We start from the raw sequence: 15804 nt of genomic DNA on the forward strand, positions 1-15804 counted from the left end.
ACACACACACAGAGAGAGAGAGACACACACCACAGGATGTTCTCCATGTGTCTTCTGGTTGACTAGCTTGCCTGCCAGGCTGTGGGGCTGTGGTGATCTGAGAGGGGCTGAGAAGGGCTCTGGGACTGTGGCGTTCTAGCTGGGTCTACTGGGCCCTTCAGCTCATTATAGAACTCACTCCCATCCTACCTCACTGACTCTACTGTTCACAGCTCCAACATGACACTTACTGGTGTGGGTTTCCTCTACAGACTGAGAGGGAGAGGAGATGATAGAGAAAAAGGAAGAGGGGTAGAGTAAAATATAGAGAGAGGGAGGAAAGAGAGCTTGAGATTAAGTTTGAGAGGCTGAAAAATATAAAAATGGACTATTGTATCCAGTTTCCAGTTCCTTCTGTACAGTCTCCATAGCCACTTACTATCCTCTTTGCATTCGGGCCTATTGACGAGCCTATTGACCAATCAATATAGCCTTTTTCAAAAGCTTGGAGGCCAGTGGCTGCTTTTCCACAGATTTATTGATGGGCCTTACAGAACTTCCTGTTTCAGGAAGTGATGTCACTGAATACTGTCCCTATATACAGGACCTTCCACCCCCACCTGGATATGGATGCCTGATGTATGTTGTTATAAATAAATTACCTAGGAGCATAAGCAGCAGTGTGCAGAATTTTCCTTTCTGTTTTCCTTACAGAACTTCAACCATGAAGAGGAGCCAGAGCCTGAGGGGCCCCTGCTGCCGTGGCAACAGATCTGACGCACACACGTGGGTGTTGACAGCACGTGCTGTTGCTGTCAACTCTGTGGCTCTCTGCTCTGTGACATCATTACTCTAACATGAAGAGTGCTGCCTCAGGGAGTCAAGAACCATACTGGTGCCCAGGCTTCACTGCCTATGTCTGATGCTACCTGGACTGATAGCTACTTCTTCGATTGGGAATCTTTACATGTTTCAATTCTATATTTGAAATAGAGACATTACATACATATTGGTACATCAAGTTGTCACTATTACACCATTTCACACTCAAATGACTGCAGTGAAGTTAGCACCTTGAGCAGTTAAAATGTACTTGCACAACTATAACCTCTGTAGTTCCAATGTGACTTGACTTGTTTGATAACAAGTGAGGAGATAACATCGAATGGAAGTGGTAGCGTGCCCTTTCTCCTAGGGTCACTGTATGGTAAAAATAGGTGAACATTAGACAGGAGAATATAAATTATTCTGCTATATTAAAACACATTGGCCAACTCCTTACCTCATAACCCCAAAACATAGAGAGCGAGAGAGAGCGAGAGAGAGCGAGAGAGAGAGAGAGAGAGAGAGAGAGAGAGAGAGAGAGAGAGAGAGAAAGAGAGAGAGAGAGAGAGAGAGAGAGAGAGAGAGAGAGAGAGAGAGAGAGAGAGAGAGAGCAGAATATCTCTGATGCACAGCAAAGGAGAAATGCAGTGAGCTCCAAAAGTATTGGGACAGTGAAACATGTTTTATTTTTTGGCTCTGTACTCCAGCACTTTGGATTTGAAATGATACAATGACTGTGAGGTTAAAGTGCAAACAGTCAGCTTTAATTTGATGGTAATTTCATCAATATCGGGAGAACCGTCGAGAAATTACAGCACTTTTTGTACATAGTCCACTTCTACATTAATGTGGACACTACCATGATTACTGACAGTACTTAATGAATAGTGAATACTTTATTATTTACGATTCATTCAAGGCTATTCGTAGTCATGGTAACATCAACATCAATGTAGAAGTGTTTAGAAACATATTATATTCTTATTTACAATAAAAGTGACTCCAAAATTACACAATACATGATTTACCATTCAATTCTATTGGGCACAAAATAATCTGAAACACCTGAAATAATTTGAAACACCAAAACAAACAGCAAATGCATCCAACAAGTGTGTAGAGTCAGAAGCTTGATGTAATCATTGCTTGCTTGGAATATGGGACCAAATAATACACATTTGACTACTTTAATACACATATAAGTGAATTTGTCCCAATTACTTTGGTCCCCTTAAACGGGGGGGACCATGTACAAAAAGTGCAGCAACTTCTAAATGGTTCACCCGATATGGATACAAATACCCTCACATTAAAGTTGAGTTCAAAGTGCTGGAGTTCAAAGCCAAAACAACAAAACGTGTCACTGTCCCAATAATTCTGGAGCTCACTGTACATTACAGATGAATAAAGATCTATCTAACACTCTAGCACAAGTGTGGATCCACAGAGATATCCCACCTAACTGTAAACTATTACCATGTGACCTGTTCAGTTGCATTGTGGGCTGCAGTTTTTGCCTGCAGTCCCAGAAGTAGGACAGGACAGCTTTAGCCCCAGGCTCAGTTTGGCCCTGGCAGGCTTCCATACCCTCCTCCGTTCTTTATTAATACAGGGGGGATGAATGAATGAACAATAAGGAGGACATCTGTCTGTCTACCTGTCTATCTGTGTGCTTCTCACCTGTGTGGGGTCCCGATTCGCGCAGCGGTTTAATGCACAGCATCTCACTGCTAGAGGTGTCACTACAGATCCTGGTTTGATTCCAGGCTGTATCACAACCGGCCGTGATTGGGAGTCATTTAGGACGGCACACAATTTGCCCAGTGTCGTCCAGGGTAGGCCGTCATTGTAAATAAGAATTTGTTCTTAACTGACTTGCATAGTTAAAAAAATAAAATAATCACCTGTCAACTGCACATCACCTGTCACACATAATCACTACCTGTGACAGCTAACATGTTACATCACTGTTACATTGAGTCTTGCGACTGTCCTCTTAGATGTGGAACTACACACAGACGAACTCTGCACTGTCCCCTTGCACTACCAAAATGACCCCTATAGATACTGTATGCATCATCCCTTCCCTATCCTATGGGTATGTGTGCAGACATCAGCATATTTCCAGAGTAGAGCCCAATCTGGATGGCATGAGAGAGAGAGAGTTGGGGCCTTGGCTCTCATAGGAAAATCTCTGGGTTTGAGCTGTACTGCTGCATCAGAAAACACTGCAATCCTCCTAATGACACCCCACCACCACTCTGGTAAAACACACACTCTGGCCCTGCCAAATCTCCTCTTCATTGACTTTGGCTATGCCACAGCTCAAGACTACTTCACAGACCACAGGGTGTGTCTGAGGCCAGGCAGACATGCAGCATGCTGGGAGTTTTCATAAAGCATGGTTGGGAGCAGAGCGTGAGTGTAGGGCTGTGGAGCTGAGATAATGTGGTTTGGGAAGTTTGTATAAAACATTTTTTTAAATAGTGTTGGTTGCCCTTAAGTTTTGCTTCATCATAATTTGTTAACATTAAATAATCAATTCATGTTTTATTGCTAAATGTAATTTTCTCTTGTAGAATTGACTTAAGAGGAACTTGAAATGCAACAGATTTGTTCTTGTAGCGTTGAACTGACCACATTTAGTTTAGAAAAGGTTTGTTGGGAAAGGGGGGCACTGTTTTAGCGAAGGACACTGGGTGCTAGCTTGTTAGCTAGCTAGGAGGACTCTGGTACACACCAGGTGGGGGGCGACACCGGTACCTACAGTAGCTAGCTAGGACACTAGTAGACAGTGTCCTTCACACCCCCAAAAAACTCAGATAATACTTTAATTTCCCTTTTGACCCACATTTTAATCGCATAGACAATCAGTGGAATCCAGAATATCAAAAATGTCACACAAGTATTAAGATGGCGTGCAGGAACCAATGGGATGCTCAAGAGGGGGGCGTTCCTGCAGATGCAGGAATATCCCAAATTGCGGGCCCAGTCACACTCTATTGATTCCAGGTGCATAAAACCAGAAAGACGTCACAAACCAAGAGTCAATCTTTGTAGGAGATTATTTACGTTTTACTAATTTAGCAGACAATCTTATTCAGAGCGATGTACAGGAGCAATTAGGGTTTAGTGCTTTGCTCAAGGGTACATTGACCAATTTGTCACCTAGTCAGCACAGGATTCGAACCAGCTAGCGCTACTACAGTGAGACTAGCTTTTCGCATCCATTTAAACTCAACAAATACATGTTGTAGTAAAGACCACGCATAGAGTTGTGTACACTCATTGAACTGTCTGCAACATGTAGATAGTTAATTTAATTAATGTTGAAGTGTATGTAGCCTGCATTTGCGCATGTGCATATTGAGGCATGTGGCTCATGTTAGAGAGGGGAGGGAAGAAAAACACGAGGTTAGATAGCTAGCAAAGTTCAGCTGGTTATATGCTACTTTTCTTGTGTTCGGTAGCTAGCTAGCTAACATCGTTGCTGAATATTCAGTGATGTCATGACAGCTAATAACACCACACCTAGCCAGTCAGCTTGCTCTGTTTTCCAGTTAAAGCAGGTTTTATGCATTGTGACGATTTTGACAAGAAAGAATATCACATACAGTTTTCTGTTACCTAGGGATAGTGTGCAATTCAAATCAAATCACAGCAATTGGAGTTGGCTGAACTGACCCTTTTTGGCCTGTTAACGTTTTAAACTAGATATTGGAGGGACAGTCCACCCCAGATGTCAAAGATGAGTGTGGTGTTTAAGTAGTGGATATGTGGATCCATAATCACTGTAGCTGACTCGTACTTGAATCACCAATGGGGCTCCATTTTCAGATTTCCTCAAGAAGCGTTTCTGAACAACTCAGACTTCATGGCTCTGTAGTGGTGGTAATTCTAATGTAGACCGCCTGTCTTTCAACGTCAGTCCAGTGGAGTTTTTGGTTTATTCATTGCGTTATGACATGTGGACCATCTTTTCTTAATTTTATTCAGTGAATGTAGAAGTGTAGAGCCTGTGCTGCAGCAGGTACCATTGACAGACTACTTGGTCAGACATATCCGGATGGTGACGTTGAAAAAGAAGAATACACATTAAAGGTCTGTGCTACATGTACATTACACTAGCACCGTAACACATGTGCAGTAGTGAGAGGTGCTTGGTTTTGGGGCGGCAGGTAGCCTAGTGGTTAGAGGGCCAGTAACTGAAATGTTGCTAGATCGTATCCCCCGAGCTGCCAAGGAAAAAGCTGGAGTTCTGCCCCTGAACAAGGCAGTTAACCCACTCTTCCTCGGCTGTCATTGAAAATAAGAATTTGTTCTTAACTGACATGCCTAGTTAAATAAAGATAAAAATAGGCTCTATATATATATATATATATGTATATATATATATATATATATGCATACAGTTGAAGTCAGAAGTTTACATACATGTAGTTTTGAGTCATTAAAACTAGTTTTTCAACCACTCCACAAATGTCTTTTTAACAAACTATAGTTCTGGCAAGTCGGTTAGGACATCTACTTTGTGAATGACACAAGTCATTTTTCCAACAATTGTTTACAGACAGATTATTAAATTTATAATTCACTGTATCACAATTCCAGTGGGTCAGAAATGTACTTACACTAAGTTGACTGTGCCTTTAAATGTCATGGCTTTAGAAGCTTCTGATAGGCTAATTGACATCATTTGAGTCAATTGGAGGTGAACCTGTGGATGTATTTCAAGGCCTATCTTCTAACTCAGTGCCTCTTTGCATGACATCATGGGAAAATCAAAAGAACTCAGCCAGGACCTCAGAAAAACAATTGTAGACCTCCACAAGTCTGGTTCATCCTTGGGAGCAATTACCAAATGCCTGAAGGTACCACGTTCATCTGTACAAACAATAGTACGCAAGTATAAACACCATGTGACCACGCAGCCGTCATACCACCCAGGAAGGAGACGCGTTCTGTCTCCTAGAGCTAAACGTTCTTTGGTGTGAAAAGTGCAAATCAATCCCAGAACAACAGCATATGACCTTGTGAAGATGCTGGAGGAAAAAGGGGAAGGCTTGTAAGCCGAAGAACACCATCCCAACCGTGAAGCACGGTGGTGGCAGCCTCGTGTTGTGGGGGTGCTTTGATGCAGGAGGGACTGGTGCACTTCACAAAATAAATGGCATCATGAGGATGGAAAATGATGTGGATATATTGAAGCAACATCTCAAGACATCAGTCAGAAAGTTAAAGCTTGGTCGGAAATGGGTCTTCCAAATGGACAATGACACCAAGCATACTTCCAAAGTTGTGGCAAAATGGTTTAAGGACAACAAAGTCAAGGTACTATAGTGGCCATCACAAAGCCCTGACCTCAATCTTGCAGAAAATGTGTGGGCAGAACTGAAAAAGCATGTGTGAGAAAGGAGGCCTACGAACCTGACTCAGTTACACCAGCTCTGCCAAAAGGAATGGGTCAAAATTCACCCAACTTATTGTGGGAAGCTTGTGGAAGGCTACCCGAAACGTTTGACCCAAGTTAAATAATTTAAAGGCAATGCTACCAAATACCAATTGAGTGTATGTAAACTTCTGTCCCACTGGGAATGTGAAGAAATAAATAAAAGCTGAAATAAATCATTCTCTCTACTATTAATTATTCTGACATTTCAAATTCTTAAAATTAAGTGGTGATCCTAGCTGACATAAAACAGGTATTTTTACTAGGATTGAATGTCAGGAATTGTGAAAAACTGAGTTTAAATGTATTTGGCTAAGGTGTATGTAAAATTCCGACTTCAACTGTATATATAAATAAGTATGTATATATAAATAGGCTACATGTCCATTACACTGTGCTGTGCTAAATGTCCATTACACTAGTGCTGTGCTAAATGTCCATTACACTGTGCTGTGCTAAATGTCCATTACACTGTGCTGTGCTAAATGTCCATTACACTAGTGCTGTGCTAAATGTCCATTACACTAGTGCTGTGCTACATGTCCATTACACTGTGCTGTGCTAAATGTCCATTACACTGTGCTGTGCTAAATGTCCATTACACTGTGCTGTGCTAAATGTCCATTACACTAGTGCTGTACTAAATGTCCATTACACTGTGCTGTGCTAAATGTCCATTACACTGTGCTGTGCTAAATGTCCATTACACTGTGCTGTGCTAAATGTCCATTACACTGTGCTGTGCTAAATGTCCATTACACTAGTGCTGTACTAAATGTCCATTACACTAGTGCTGTGCTAAATGTCCATTACACTAGTGCTGTGCTAAATGTCCATTACACTAGTGCTGTGCTACATGTCCATTACACTGTGCTGTGCTAAATGTCCATTACACTGTGCTGTGCTAAATGTCCATTACACTGTGCTGTGCTACATGTCCATTACACTAGTGCTGTACTAAATGTCCATTACACTGTGCTGTGCTAAATGTCCATTACACTGTGCTGTGCTAAATGTCCATTACACTAGTGCTGTGCTACATGTCCATTACACTAGTGCTGTACTAAATGTCCATTACACTGTGCTGTGCTAAATGTCCATTACACTGTGCTGTGCTAAATGTCCATTACACTAGTGCTGTGCTAAATGTCCATTACACTAGTGCTGTGCTACATGTCCATTACACTGTGCTGTGCTAAATGTCCATTACACTAGTGCTGTGCTAAATGTCCATTACACTAGTGCTGTGCTAAATGTCCATTACACTAGTGCTGTACTAAATGTCCATTACACTAGTGCTGTGCTACATGTCCATTACACTAGTGCTGTGCTACATGTCCATTACACTAGTGCTGTGCTAAATGTCCATTACACTAGTGCTGTGCTAAATGTCCATTACACTAGTGCTGTGCTTGGTATCGGTTTTGCAGCACGGTGTTTGCAGCACTGTGCTGATTACTTTAATATTCTTCCACAAAATGTTTCCTGTTTTTTCTCTCTCTCTCAGACTAACAAATTGGGAAACGTCGGCTTCAGTTCTGCTGCGAATGTTGGAGAATCCGGATCGTGCACATAAACCCCTGCTTATAAGAGGTCAGTGTTACACAGGGTTGGCGAGTAACGGAATATAAAAAACGGGAACTGTAATTTGTTACGTTACCGTTACTGCTGTCAGCATCCAAAGATGATCCAACTTGAATAAACTCTTGGAGGTAAGGATGTCAGTAGTGGTGTAGTCTACGGCGATACCGATATCACCTATTATTGATATCTATATAGCTCATTGATGTGATTCACACTACTGCTCTCTCATTTAGCTATTTGGACCTTACGAATTGTGGTTGCTGTGTATGGCTATTCACAAATCTAAATGAGTATTTGAACAAAAATAATGGATGAATTCAAGAAGTTTAAGCTGCCCATCTATCATTGTTTTTGAAACCAGTGACAGCCAGTGAAAAAAGCGCTCTTACAAAAGCTGCATAGTGCGGTTCCAAGCCGATGGATTAAAAGTGCAGCTTTTATTGCTCAATATAATTCAAGCTGATAAAAAAAAGCCTAATGGACACATGCTCAAACTTGCACACTTTTGATAGAGGCAGTGGCAATCTGTAGTTACTACTGTCACGTTCTGACCATAGTTCAGTTGTTTTATTCTTTGTTTTAGTATGGTCAGGGCGTGAGCCGCCAGAGTCTCCCGTCTGTCCTGAGCCGCCAGAGTCTCCCGTCTGTCCTGAGCCGCCAGAGCCGCCAGTCAGCCAGGAGCCTCCAGAGCCACCAGTCAGCCAGGAGCCGCCACAGCCACCAGTCAGCCAGGAGCCGCCAGAGCCGCCAGTCAGCCAGGAGCCGCCAGAGCCGCCAGTCAGCCAGGAGCCGCCAGAGCCACCAGTCAGCCAGGAGCCGCCAGAGCCGCCAGCCAGCCAGCCAGGAGCCGCCAGAGCCGTCAGCCAGCCAGGAGCCGCCAGAGCCGCCAGGAGCCACCAGAGCCGCCAGTCAGCCGCCAGAGCCGGCAGTCAGCCAGGAGCCGCCAGAGCCGCCAGTCAGCCAGGAGCCGCCAGAGCCACCAGACAGCCAGGGGCCGCCAGAGCCGTCAGCCAGCCAGGAGCCGCCAGAGCCGTCAGCCAGCCAGGAGCCGCCAGAGCCATCAGCCAGCCAGGAGCCGCCGGAGTCTCCCGCCTGTCCGGTGCCGCCGGAGTCTTCCACCTGTCCGGTGTTGCCGGAATCTTCCGTCCATTCGGGACCATACCATATCTAGGGTCCCAGTCGGAGTTCGGCCGCGAGGGTCGCCGCTCGTAAGAGGCCACGGGGGCAGTTGAGGAGGCAGAAAAAAACTGTGGTGAAGTGGGGTCCACGTCCCACGCCAGAGCCGCCACTGCGGACAGACATCCACCCAGACCCTCCCCTATAGGTTCAGGTTTTGCGGCCGGAGTCCGCACCTTTGGGAGGGGGCACTGTCACGTTCTGACCATAGTTCTGTTATTTTATTCTTTGTTTTAGTATGGTCAGGGCGTGAGTTGGGGTGGGCAGTCTATGTTTGTTTTTCTATGTTGGTTTTTGTGTTCGGCCTAGTATGGTTCTCAATCAGAGGCAGGTGTCGTTAGTTGTCTCTGATTGAGAATCATATTTAGGTAGCCTGGTTTTCACTTTTGGTTTGTGGGTGTTTGTTTCCATGTGAGTGTTTGGGCCACACGCTGCTGTTTCGGTTTTTGTAAATTCACGTCATCGTTTATTGTTTTGATTCAGTGTTCAGTGCTTTCTTTAATTAAACATCATCATGAACACTTACCACGCTGCGCTTTGGTCCGATCCTTACTCCTCCTCAGACGAAGAGGAGGAAATCCGTGACAGATACATCCATTTTTGGACTTAAAAATTATATATACAGTACCAGTCACAAAATTGTCTGGTACTGTATAGATCATATAGTATATATAAAAAACACACCTACTCATTCCAGGGTATTTCTTTATTTTTACTAATTTCTACATTGTGGAATAATAGTGAAGACATCAAAACGATTAAATAACACATGTGGATTATGTAGTAACGAAAAAAAGTGTTAAGCAAATACATATATATTTGAGATTCTTCAAATAGCCACCCTTTGCCTTGATGACAGCTTTGCACACTCTTGGCATCCTCTCAACCAGCTTCATGGGGTAGTCACCTGGAATGCATTTAAATTAACTGGTGTGCCTTCTTAAAGGTTAAATTGTGGAATTTCTTTCCTTCTTAATGCATTTTAGCCTTAATGTAGTAACCAAAAAAGTGTAGCACACACACACACACACACACACACACACACACGGTAGTAAGTGGTTGTGGATATTGGCTTGTTTGCAACACTTTTGATTCAGGATTTTAAAAGTTTTTACAAAGTTACTCCTCTGCTTCTTCTTCTCTTAGACTGAAGTTGGAAAATGAGGGCTCCAGTTAAAGTCTCAGCGAATGACTCTTCTGTCTGGAATACCTGCGTCTGTGACTAAACTCTCAAATGAGATAAAGAAGCAGTTGGGACTTAAAGCCAACTTTAGACTTCAATTCATGGAACTTGACCTCGACAGCAGATCCAGGACAAAGGTACTATCAACCTTTGCCTGATTCTCCCACCCCTTGTAATGCTATTGTACCCTGCTTTGCAGGTGACATTGATTTATTTAGAATTTGAGGCACACTTAACCAGCATGGCTACTGCAGCATTCTGCAGTGATACACCATCCCATCTGGTTTGCACTTAGTGGGACTATCATTTGTTTTTCAATAGGACAATGACCCAACACAACTCCAGGCGTTGTAACGACATTCCTCCTCCTCTTCTGAGGAGAAGCGAGAAGGTTCGGAGGACCAATGCGCAGCGTGTTAAGAGTCCATAACGTTTTATTTTAAGATATAAACTTAACACTATGAAAATACAAAACAATAAACGTGAACATGAATGAAACCGAAACAGTACCATGTGGCAACAAACACACACACGGAAAACAAACACCCACAACTCAAAAGTGAAACCCAGGCAACTTAAGTATGATTCTCAATCAGAGACAACTAATGACACACCTGCCTCTGATTGAGAACCATACTAGGCTGAACACAAAAACCAACATAGAAAAACAAACATAGACTGCCCACCCCAACTCACGCCCTGACCATACTAAATAAAGACAAAACAAAGGAAATAAAGGTCAGAACGTGACAGGCATCAATCCAAGATGGTAGCCAATCACTGTCCGTTTGTATATGTGATCCTTGAGATCAAAGTTTTAAGAGTTGTTATGTTTTAATGACCCTGATCCTGTTTACAGAAGCAAATACTTTTTATTTGAAGGTGGATGCTATATATAACAACTTATTTTTAGATTTCAGTCTCTATTTTACGAAATGTACTTGTACAAAGATGTTGGTTTGAAAAGGCCTTTATTTCTTTCAACACCTTTCTGGAGCTGGAGCTCGCGGTGTCAGGAGTGTCTGTCTGTGCGAAAGGCCTGCTACGTGAGGTGCGCACTGAAGACTAACACAAGACCCCAACCGGCTGCACATGTGCGCCATCGTGCATACATGTATTTTGTCCCCCCACACAAAATGGGATCACGACATGATCAAAACAAAATCTGAATCAATTATATTAATTTGGGGACAGGTCGAAAAGCATGAAACATTTATGGCAATTTAGCTAGTTAGCTTGCACTTGCTAGCTAATTTGTCCTATTTAGCTAGCTTGCTGTTGCTAGCTATTTTGTCCTGGGATATAAACATTGACACATAAACACTTTTTTGGTTACTACATGATTCCATGTGTTATTTCATGGTTTTGATGTCTTCACTATTATTCTTCAATGTACAAAATAGCAAAAATAAAGAAAAACCCTTGAATGAGTGGGTGTGTCCAAACATTTGACTGTAAGTGTTTAGACCTTTGCCAGATATTACAACCTCGAATCGTCTTGGGTATGACGCTACAAGCTTGGCACACCTGTATTTGGGGAGTTTCTCCCATTCTTCTCTGTAGATCCTCTCATGCACTGTCAGGTTGGATGGGGAACGTTGCTGCACAACTATTTTCAGGTCTTTCCAGAGATGTTTGATTGGGTTCAAGTCCGGGCTCTGGCTGGGCCACTCAAGGACATTCAGAGACTTGTCCCCGAAGCCACTGCTCTGATATCTTGGTTGTCTGCTTCGGGTTGTTGTTCAGTTAGAAGGTGAACCTTCGACCCAGTCTGAGGTCCGGTGTGCACTGGAGCAGGTTTTCATCAAGGATATTATATCTGTACCTAATCCGTAAGTTTTTCCCTCAATCCTGGCTAGTTTCCCAGTCCCTGCCACTGAGAAACATCCCCACAGCATGATGCTGCCACCACCATTCTTCACCATAGAGATGGTACAAGGTTTCCTCCATACGCAACGCTTTGTTCATCAAACCAGAGAATCTTGTTTTTCATGGTCTAAGAGTCCTTTTGGTGGCTTTTGGCAAACTCCAAACGGACTGTTATGTGCCTTCTACTGAGGAGTCGCTTCCGTCTGGCCACTCTACCATAAAGAACTGATTGGAGGAGTGCTGCAGAGATGGTTGTCCTTCTGGAAGGTTCTCCCATCTCCACAGAGAAACTCTGGAGCTCTGTCAGATTGACCGTCGGTTTCTTGGTCATCTCCCTGACCAAGGCACTTCTCGCCCGATTGCTCAGTTTGGCTGGGTGGCTAAATCTAGGAAAATGTTGGTGGTTCCAATCTTCTTCCATTTAAGAATGATGGAGGCCACTGTGTTCTTCGGGACCTTCAAATGCTGCAGAAATGTTTTGGTACCCTTCCCCAGATCTGTGCCTCGACACAATCCTGTCTCTGAGCTCTATCGACAATTCCTTTGACCTCATGACTTGGTTTTTGCTCTGACATGCACTGTCAACTGTGGGATCTTATATAGACAGCTGTGTGCCTTTCCAAATCATGTCCAATCAATTGAATTGACCACAAGTTGTAGAAACATCTCAAGGATGATTAAAGGAAACACGATGCACCTTTGCTCAATTTCGAGTCTCATAGCAAAGGCTCTGAATACTTATATAAGGTATTTCGGTTTATTTTTAATACATTTGCAAAAACATAAAAATCTGTTTTTGCTTTAGCATTATGGGGTATTGTGTGTAGACTGATTAATAATTTAAAAAAATCAATTTTAGAATAAGGCTGTAACATAACAAATGTGGAAAAAGTCAAGGGGTCTGAATATTTTCCGAATGCACTAAGTGTTTGTTGACAGATGTTGCTCCGGTTTTGTGGTGAAACAAAGGTATGGTTGAATGTATTCTGCCACTCTGTCTTATTGTCTCGGCCTTAGTTCATATGCGTTCCCTCCATGATACATAGGCCTAACAGGTTATAGAGCGAACAATGCAATTATCACAACACATAGGATGTGGTATGCTTCCCCTCACACTGCTACTGTGTTTTCTTGTATGTGAGAGATTGTGAAATGAATTTGCTCCAAATTTTCTACAGAAATTTGTCTTTTTGCTGATTCTTTATTCATATGTTCACAGACATCATACCTACAGAAACCGGACAAAAGCATTAGGCTGATAGAAACAAAAGCAATGTAATTATGATTTAAGTAATCAGAGTGAGTTGGATGAACAGAAGTCCAATAGCTAGAAGAGAAAATGTATTCAAATTGGAGATATATGATTTAGTTGTGTTTGATAAACATGTATACATTTAGTCAGACTATTGTTTATTATTATTTCTAAATTAAATACTGTTTCAATAACACAAGTAAATTAAGTACATCTCTAATCATAATTTCATGTAAAAATACATGTTTTCCACTAGGCTTAACTACTATCCCCCCCAAAAAAATATTTTGGATCGTGTGTAGTAAGTGTGTGTATCTGTGTACGTGTCTACATGCACACTTGTGGGAGTGCGTAAATCACAAATGAAAGAATCTTTACACAACATCCAACCAACATATTTGGGTTCTTCCTGCTCCAAATGTTTCATCATGGATTCCAAATAAACTATTAATGTTTGGGTTTGAGTGTGTATTTGACTCAGGTTTCCTGCAAGAACAAGATAAACCTTGATCACATATCTGTTGTATAATTCACTGGGTACAAACATCCTAGCTAACTTGGTGATATAGTTACTACAGAACACAGATAAATATGAATCATACCAAACAGTGTGTGTTCTTGTGTGTATGTATGTGTACCCGTGTGTGTGTTTTTATATTAGTGTGCATAGAACTGTGCAATTAGTGTGTATAGCACCGTAAGCACCCTTGGGTCGTCGTGCTGTGACCCACACAATGCTACACTGCTGATAAGAATCTAAATGAATCCCCAAGCTGAGTTCTGATTACGAGAGCATGAGACCAGGGGCACTTGTTAGCTTGATAGCTAGCATCCATCCACAGCATGCAGCTGAGCATGAAATCTCAAATTACACGGCCTATAGGTATTGATGACTTCAGGCAATACTTGGAGCCAGGTTTTAGTGAGGCTGGTCAGGTGTTTGTTATAATATGATGCTGATCCCCTGACTAGCAATTGGCTGTGGTCCCAAGGGTATATGAGTTGAATTAATCCAGGACTTGTTGTCTATAATGTTTGCATATTAAAGCTGACGGAAGCTATAGCCTCTTAGAAAGAAAATGGAGAGCCCTTTTTGTTCCAGGTAGAACCCTTTCCACAGCCGAAGAAACCCTTTGGAACCCTTTTTTTCTAAGAGTGTAGGGAGGACTGTACCACATTTCTGGAAAATAATTGTAGCCTGGCTTGAGCGCCAACACTGGTGTCATTATCATGATTTGGAGTCTCTGATGTATTTCAGACTTCAAATTCCACAATCCCTGAGAGATCCCAGCTGGTGATGACATCATACAAAACTCAGTAATGCGCCAGACCAACTCCCCAACAACATGGCAGCTAGCATATTACCCGCTGATGGATGACAGTACCTGTGTGTGCTTGCGTGTGCTCAACATTTTGGGGGGGGGAATCGACTCCCATTCAACTCACAAGTTAAAATTCTAATTGAATTGGCCACACCCAACAGGATTTAGAATTTGAGTTAGAGTGACAGGAATTAGATTTTATTCAGTGTAATTCAAAGAAATTCCATGAATCTGGCAGGTCACACTTCCAGATACAAAGAATATATAATCTGGAAACAATGTTGATATACTCTTTTGTTTGACTTCTTTTTGAAGGCCTAATGGTCAACTTGAGTGATAAATGAATGCATTCTGGGAAATGTTGTATTTTTTACCCATATTTAAGAAAATGGAAGTGATTAATGAATATTTGCATAGAGGTTTTGTTTTCCTTGATCATTCATTTTAAGAGCTTTTCCAGTAAATCTATTTTTTCATCAATATTTTATATGCATGCATATAATGGCATGTTTGATGCTTTACGTACAAGATGTATATTTGTATAGACTACACCTAATATAGAATAGAAGAGGTATTTTAATTTCACTGAAATTCAATTCTATTTCCTTTCACTCAAATTCGAATTACAATTCTGTATCCTGTTGACTACTTCAATTCAAATTCAAGAATTTAATGGAATTTGAGGCATTCTTAATTAAATTCTGAATTGAGCACAACCATTGTGTGTGTGTGTGTGTGTGTGTGTGTGTGTGTGTGTGTGTATCCGTGCATCACCTGTCCATCTGTCCATTATTCTGTCCATCCATCTGTCTGTCCTTTTCTTGGTTTGTCTGTGCAACAGCGTGCAGCTCAGCTTTCAGGTGCTTCCGAGCTGAAGGACCTCTCTGCTCCGTCTCCATCTCAGGTCATATAACAGCTGAACCCAGGCCAGACAGCCCAAAATCTTTCCCACAGGTTATATATACAGTGCCTTCAGAAAGTATTCACACCCCTTGACTTTTTCCTAATTTTGATGTGTTACAGCCTGAATTAAAAATTGATAAAAATGCATTTTTTTGTCAATTGCATACACACAATACCCCATAATGTCAAAGTGGAATTCTGTTTTTTGAAATGTTTAAACATGTATTAAAAATGATAAGCTAAAATGTTTTGAGTTGATAAG

The sequence above is a fragment of the Oncorhynchus mykiss genome, chromosome 24 (genome assembly GCF_013265735.2).
Source record: "Oncorhynchus mykiss isolate Arlee chromosome 24, USDA_OmykA_1.1, whole genome shotgun sequence".
Classification (NCBI taxonomy): Eukaryota; Metazoa; Chordata; class Actinopteri; order Salmoniformes; family Salmonidae; genus Oncorhynchus; species Oncorhynchus mykiss.